This window comes from Erinaceus europaeus, chromosome 17 (assembly GCF_950295315.1).
Source record: "Erinaceus europaeus chromosome 17, mEriEur2.1, whole genome shotgun sequence".
NCBI classification, from domain to species: Eukaryota; Metazoa; Chordata; class Mammalia; order Eulipotyphla; family Erinaceidae; genus Erinaceus; species Erinaceus europaeus.
The window spans coordinates 55,543,764-55,550,937 of record NC_080178.1 but is presented as its reverse complement, the minus strand read 5'-3'; the positions used below and the strand labels follow the sequence as shown (position 1 = coordinate 55,550,937).

The following is a 7,174-nucleotide window of genomic DNA, read 5'->3' as shown; positions in this document are numbered from 1 at the left end:
GCATAACATCTGCTGAATTATGATTGGAATTCATCTTCACAAATCAGATTGGCTACTAAAAGTTTCTTATGCACTGAAACCATTAAGTGGTCCACCCAATAGAATACACATGTTACCATGTGCAAGAACTATGTGCACCTACAGAGGGGAGGTTACACAGATGACTGAGTGATACTGTTGTGTCTCTACTCCTGTCTTCGTCTCTCACTCTCTATCCAGATGAAAGGAGAAAAAATGGCCTCTTGGAGTGGTGGAGTCCCTACAAGCATTGAGCCCCAGCAAAGAACCTGGTGGCCAAAATAAATAAATAAATAAAAGATTTTGGGCAACATTTTTCAAAATGTGCTCTAGAGAATAATCGTTGTCTCCTGTGTCCCATTAGCAAGTTAAATAGAAAACTATAAAGGAGGTGTTATGGCAGCTAAGACAATCTAGTATCTGTAGTGGGGAGGGTCGGAGGCCCACACCCTGAATCGTGTCAGGGTAAAGTTGTGTCTTGGTTGTGGAAGTGGCAGTTTCTCCAGTTCCTCGGTGATGGCGGCATTCAGGAATAGCGTGGTCCAGAAAACTTGGGAATTGGTCGACTATGCAGGAAGCCCAGGGTATCCATGAAATCTACAAATACAACAAGAAACAGCAGCAAGAAATCCTGGTGGCGAAGCCCTGGCCTTACTGAAAATGGTGATTCATGCCAGATCTGGAGGCAACTTGGAAGTGATGGGTTTGATGCTGGGAAAGGTGGATGGTGAAACCATGATCATATGGACAGTTTTGATTTGCCTGTAGAGGGCACTGAAACCTGAGTAAAAGCAGGCTGCCACTTATGAGTACATGGCTGTGCATATAGAAAATGCCAAACAGGTTGACCACCCTGAAAATGCGATTGGGCAAGCTGGACGGTAGTGCAGATGGGTTTAGCACACATGGCGTGAAGCACAAGGACCTGCATAAGTATCCCGGTTCAAGCCCCCGGCTCCCCACCTGTAGGGGTTTCACTTCACAAGTGGTGAAGCAGGTCTGCAGGTGCCTGTCTTTCTCTCCTCCCCTCTGTCTTCCCCTCCTCTCTTGACTTCTCTCTGTCCTATCCAAGAACAACAACAGTTATGGCAACAATAACAATTACAATAAGCAGAACAACAAGGGCAACAAAATGGGAAAAATGGCCTCACTGAGCTCCTGTGATAACCCTGGGGGCAAAAAAAAAGGAAGAAAGAAATGGGGGGGAAGAAAGAAACAAAGATGGAAGGGAGGAAGGAAGGAAGGAAGGAAGGAAGGAAGGAAGGAAGGAAGGAAGGAAGGAAAAGAAAATGCAATTGGCTGGTATCATAGCCAATCTGGTTATGGCTTCTGGCTTTCTGGGATTGATGTTAGTACTCAGATGCTAAATCAACAGTTCTAAGAACCATTCATGGCAGTAGTTATTGACTCAACAAGAACAGTATCTACAGAGAAAATCAATCTTGGGGCCTTTAGGACATACCCAAAGGGTTACAAACCTCCTAATGAAGGACCCTCTGAATACCAACCCATCCCACTTAATAAAATAGGAGACTTTGGTGTACACTGCAAACAACAGTACTCCTTAAAAGTGTCATACTTCAAATCTTCTTTGGATCAAAAATTTCTTGAGCTTTTGTGGAATAAATAGTGGGTGAATACACTGAGTTCTTCTAGCTTGCTTACTAATTCAGTCTACACCAGTCAGGTCTGATTTGTCTGGAAAGTTAGAGCAGTCAGAAGCTCAACTGGGACAAGGAAGTTTTATGTTGGGGTTAGAAACTCATGACCATAAGTCAGAAGACAAACTTGCCAAAGCTACGAGACAGCTGTAAGACTACCATAGAAGTTATCCATGGATTGGTGACTCAGGTTATTAAGGATAAACTGTTAAATCAAATTAACATCGCTTACACATGCTTTTGCCTGAATGCCAGTATGAGAAAACTATTCAAGTAACACTTTAAAAGCAGTTATAAAAAGTCTGATTAGAAGTATAAGGTGCTCTGAAGTGTTTTGAATAGTAACATCCTGTAATAAAACTCTTTAAAGTGAAAAAAAACATCTGTAGGGAGTCGGGCAGTAGCACAGTGGGTTAAACACATGGTGACTCAAAGCTCAAGGACCAGCATAAGGAACCGTTCTAATGGAACCCCCAGCTCCTCACCTGCAGGGGACTCGCTTCACAAGGGGTGAAGCAGTTCTGCAGGTGTCTTTCTCTCCCCCTCTCTGTCTTCCCCTCTCTCCATTTCTCTCTGTCCTACCTACAACAACAACAATAATAACTACAACAAAAATAAAAACAAGGGCAACAAAAAGGAAATAAATAAATTTAAAAAAACTATAAAGATGAGGTAGTCCAGTAAGTAGAGATTATTAATAACTGCTAAAACCTTCAAAGATAAAATATTTGTGATTTGAAAAGCCTGTCTTTGTGACCTGTATGAGGGGTCCACACCACACACATACAAACAGAAAGAAAGGATGCAGGAAAAATCTTGGAGATGCCCCCCATGTCTGTTACCCACTATGTAGTGACAGTTTGGGCACATGCTCCCCCCTTAAAATTGTGTGCAGAGTTATGAACAGTTCAGCATATAGTGCCAATGCTGCAATCTTTCTATTTTAATTAAAGAAGTATGCATGTTTATTCAGCTGAGAATCTGACCTCACAGACCCTTGAGGTCATGTGTTTATAGAGCTGCCTTCATGTGTCAAAAGAACAGGTTTCATTTCCATGGCTGGGTCTGGGCTTGTGTCCCACACTATAATGGCTTTGAGAAGAGGCCCCCTCTTTATTTTCTTAAGGCAAGGTCACAGTAGTTTTGTTTGTTTGTTTAAGGATCAGGACAACAAGAGTTGTCCTTGAGTATTTTTCCTGCCAGCTGAAGGTGTGACAGCCCAGTAAATGTCTTGCAAAGAGTAAGGAGGGCATTTGAGAATCAACTGAGTGTGACAGCTGTCATGGACTTGTCCCCAAGGCCACCTCAGATATGCCTGGCCTGGACAGCTTCCCCTCTTTCTTCATAGTCAGTGGGGAGGAATCACAAGGACAGACAAGGTAAAAAAAAAAAAAGGCAGTGGGCTAAGCTCTATGGACTTCTTTGAAACTTGGACAGAATCTTATCCTTGTAGTAGTTAAATGACTTGAGTTTTTGCACACTGTATAGCATACAAGGTGGTTTGTGTATCTCCTCAGCATGAATAAAACACTATATTGGTGGGTGTCATTATGAAGAACAAAATAAATAAATAAATAAATAAATAAATAAATAAATAAATGGAACCTCACCACCTTTCAGATTTTAGTAGTAGAATATATCATCATTATAATTTTCTGTAAGGAACCCAATCACACTGTCTGTGTGTAAATGCTCCTTCTAGCCCAAATGGGCTAGGAATATTCACTTGAGAAGTAGTGTAGCAATGTGATATTTGAAAACATTGTATCCTATAATTGTGTATTCCCCCCAAAAAAACTCTCCCCCAAACAAAAATCGAACAGGATAAAAATCATGTTTAACTTAATCTGATAAAATAACTCATTTTTCTCCTTTAGGAGAAATAGGAGAGCTTAAAGTCCAGTGGTGGATTTTAGAATATAATCTTTAACTTCATAATAATAATCAAAACCCCATTCTGTGGCCACTGTAGCTACTTAATTTGCTTCCTGACTTTGCCTTTGCCCTTTTGTTTTCATATTTTCTTTAGTTTATTGTGAATGATGAGTTAATATACTTTGAATCAAAGTCGAAACATTCTATACATGGATACACAGGGTGTTCGGAGCATTATTAAATATATTTGATAACAGGGAGAAAGCAGTGTGGATTCTGATCAGAGTGGGTAAGGACCTAGGTTGAGGGAGAGTATTTTGGAGACTTCTACCAAGGGAGATGAGGAAATATACCCATGTATCAGCAACTGTACTGTAAACCATTATCCATGAATAAAGTCATAAAAGAAAAGCAAACAAACAAAAGAGATTTTTTTCCTTTTATGTTGGTTTGACTTTGCAGCTGGACCAAATGACAGTTTTATTAATCAACACTTATGTAAATAACATTTTGCTATTATTATGTAGCCTTACAAAACCAATTGCAAGGAAGATTAAATAAAAAACTAGCCAGTGGGACTACATCAACTTGGAAAGCTTCTGCACATTTAAGGAAACCATTTAAGGAAAACCATCATTTAAGGAAACCATCACTCAACCATCACCATCACTTCTGCACATTTAAGGAAACCATCACTACAAAATGGGAGAAGATCTTTGCATGTCATACATCATACAAGAAGCTAATAACCAAAATATATAAAGAACTCAACAAACTTAACAACAAAAAAGCAAATGACAGAATTCAAAATTGGGGAGAGAATATAAACAGAATATTCATTATAGAAAAGATGCGAAAGACCAATAGACATATGAAAAATTGTCCCAACTCACTAATTGTCAGAGAAATGCCATAACGACAACATTGAGATACCACCATACTCCTGTGAGGTCGTACATCAGAAATGACAGCAACAATAAATGCTGGAGAGGTTGTGGGGGTAAGGGAACCCTCCTTCACTGCTAGTGGGAATGTAAACTGATGCAACCCCTCTGGAGAGCATTCTGGAGAACGCTCACAAGACTAGAGATGGACCTTCCATATGACCCAATAATTCCTCTCCTAGGGATATATCCTAAGGACTCAGTCACATCCATCCAAAAAGATATGTACACCTATCTTCATAGCAACACAATTCATAATAGCCAAAACGTGGAAGCAATCCAGGTGCCCAACAACAGATGAATAGCTGAGAAACTTGTGGTGTATATACACAATGGAATATTACTCAGCTATTAAGTATAATGAACCCACCTTCTCTGACCCATCTTGGTCAGAGCTAGAAGGAATTATGTTGAGTGAGGTAGGTCAGAAAGAGAAAGGCTTTGCCCTTTATCCCTATAATTTGTGTTGCCTACACCTTGTGAAAGATTTGTTTGGATTTTTTTTTAATAGACTTTCTTGTAAGAGAGAAACAAAGGAGTTGGAGACTTTGAACTTCGAACTTGGGTCATGTTCATGGAAAAGAAGGACACTATTCAAGTGAACTATTTTTCTCCTCACCCGCCACCCCTGGGCACCCCACCTCAACCTTTTCATTACTCTTTAAATAGAAGCCCTGTGTGTAGTTTATACTTAAGGAATGAAGAATTACTTAAGGGAGGGGGGGTCACTGCATAAATTACTTGGAATTCTTTTGCATGGAGGAGTTTCCAGTTACCTCCCATTTAACCCTCAGTATAATATTCATTCATTTCTGTCACTGTGACATGTGGATATTTATTTTCCACTTTTAATTATAATTCTTTTTAAAATTTTTTTTAAATTTATTTTTTATTTAAGAAAGGATAAATTAACAAAATCATAGGGTAGGAGGGGTACAACTCCACACAATTATAATTCTTTACTACCTAGCTTACACATTTTCGTGCTCATGTTCTGTCTTTGACCACCGGTAGCTCCTTTAGTTTAGTGCTGTGTCTTTTTGATGTTCATTCTGGAATGACTTTGCTGTTCTCTGTGTACATGAATACTATGTGTTTTATTTACACCATCCTTACTTCCTGCAACTGTAAAATATTCCAGTTTCCTTTCCTGTTTTTCTCTTCCTTACCCGAATCACCCATTTCTCCAAAGAGCTCTGGTTCTTAGAGAATAGTATAGAAACCCAGATCTAGGTTCTAAGTTTTCTGACAACTTCTAATATATCATTATTTCTGGGCCCTGTTAGCCAAGAGAGCAAAGAAATATGAGCTTCTACCATACACATACTAAAGGACAACTATATACCATTTAACATTTTTTTTAATCTTCTTCATAATATACACAATCTCTTAAATCACTGGGCATGATTTGTGAATTGTCTTGCTTCCTAATTTAGAAAATTTAAATTGTTTCTAATTTGTACAAACAAAAATTTTGCATAAGCAGAGTACACAGACACACATATAGGCACACACACAGTTCTATCATTATATACAAACAAGTTCAATTCACTGTTAAAATGTAGCAATTACAGATATTCCTGAAATAGTGTAGGCATCAGTCAATGATAAATTAAAACATGAATTTTATAATGCTTGTTAGTATTCAAGATATAATAAATCTAATTTTAAAATGCATATTTTTGCTATTACATAAGTTAAGTATGTGTATAAAGTTTTCATATTAATTTGACACCTACAGCAAGTTTTTCTTCTGAAAGGAATATTTACAAAGTGCTACTCTATTTCTATATTAAATATAGGACATTTTCCCAGTAAAAAGAACATTTATTTATTTTTAAATCTATTTTATTAGTGATTTACAATATTACTTATAAAATGGGTATAATTCCACACCACTCCTACCTCCAGAGTTCTATGTCTGCCCCCAACTCCCTCCAGCAGCAACCACTATAGTTCTCCCACTGGTCATTGATATGAATTGACTCTATATTTTATTTATTTATTTCATAGTTCTCCCACTGGTCATTGATATGAATTGACTCTATATTTTATCTATTTATTTCATAGGATAGGGAGAATATGATAAGGGGAGGAGAGATAGTGAAGGAGAGAGAAAGATACTTGCAGCACTACTACACCACTAGAGAAATTTCCCCCTTGCAAATGGATAATATGCTTTTTAAAATCTTTTTTCTTTTTTTCAAATTCATGTGTTCCAATTCTCTATGTCCCACTTATCAGTGAAACCACCCCATAACTGTCCTTCACTTTGTTACATACCTCACTATAATCATAGCCACTGTCTATCTCAACAGAAACATTACAGTCTTGAACTGCTGAGTAGTTGTACTTTGCAGACCATATGCCCCATGACTTTATTTTTGTATTTACAAAACACAAATTAGTGACTTTATCCCATTGTTAAAAGCTCCCCCTATCTCTGTGTAAGTAGTTTTTACAGGTCCCACCCCCCCCCCCAGTATTTTAAACTTTTGATCAGGAAAATGAAAAGGCACACACCAGAGAAGCACACAGGTCGTTGGGCAGAGATAGTTTACCTCATGTGGAAGCTGATGTCCAGATTTAAGGCATTGTATTCAATTATTTTCTAATTTAAACCCACACTTGTTATAACTTCCTCTTCTCATACAGACAAGAGAAATTGTGGATGAC

At 38.1% G+C, this 7,174-nt stretch overlaps 1 pseudogene; it reads left to right on the top strand.

Annotated features, from left to right (window-relative positions):
* The first annotated feature begins 534 nt into the window (after positions 1-534).
* LOC103114126 (COP9 signalosome complex subunit 5-like) lies at positions 535-3,609 on the top strand (annotated as a pseudogene).
* The last annotated feature ends 3,565 nt before the right edge of the window (positions 3,610-7,174 follow it).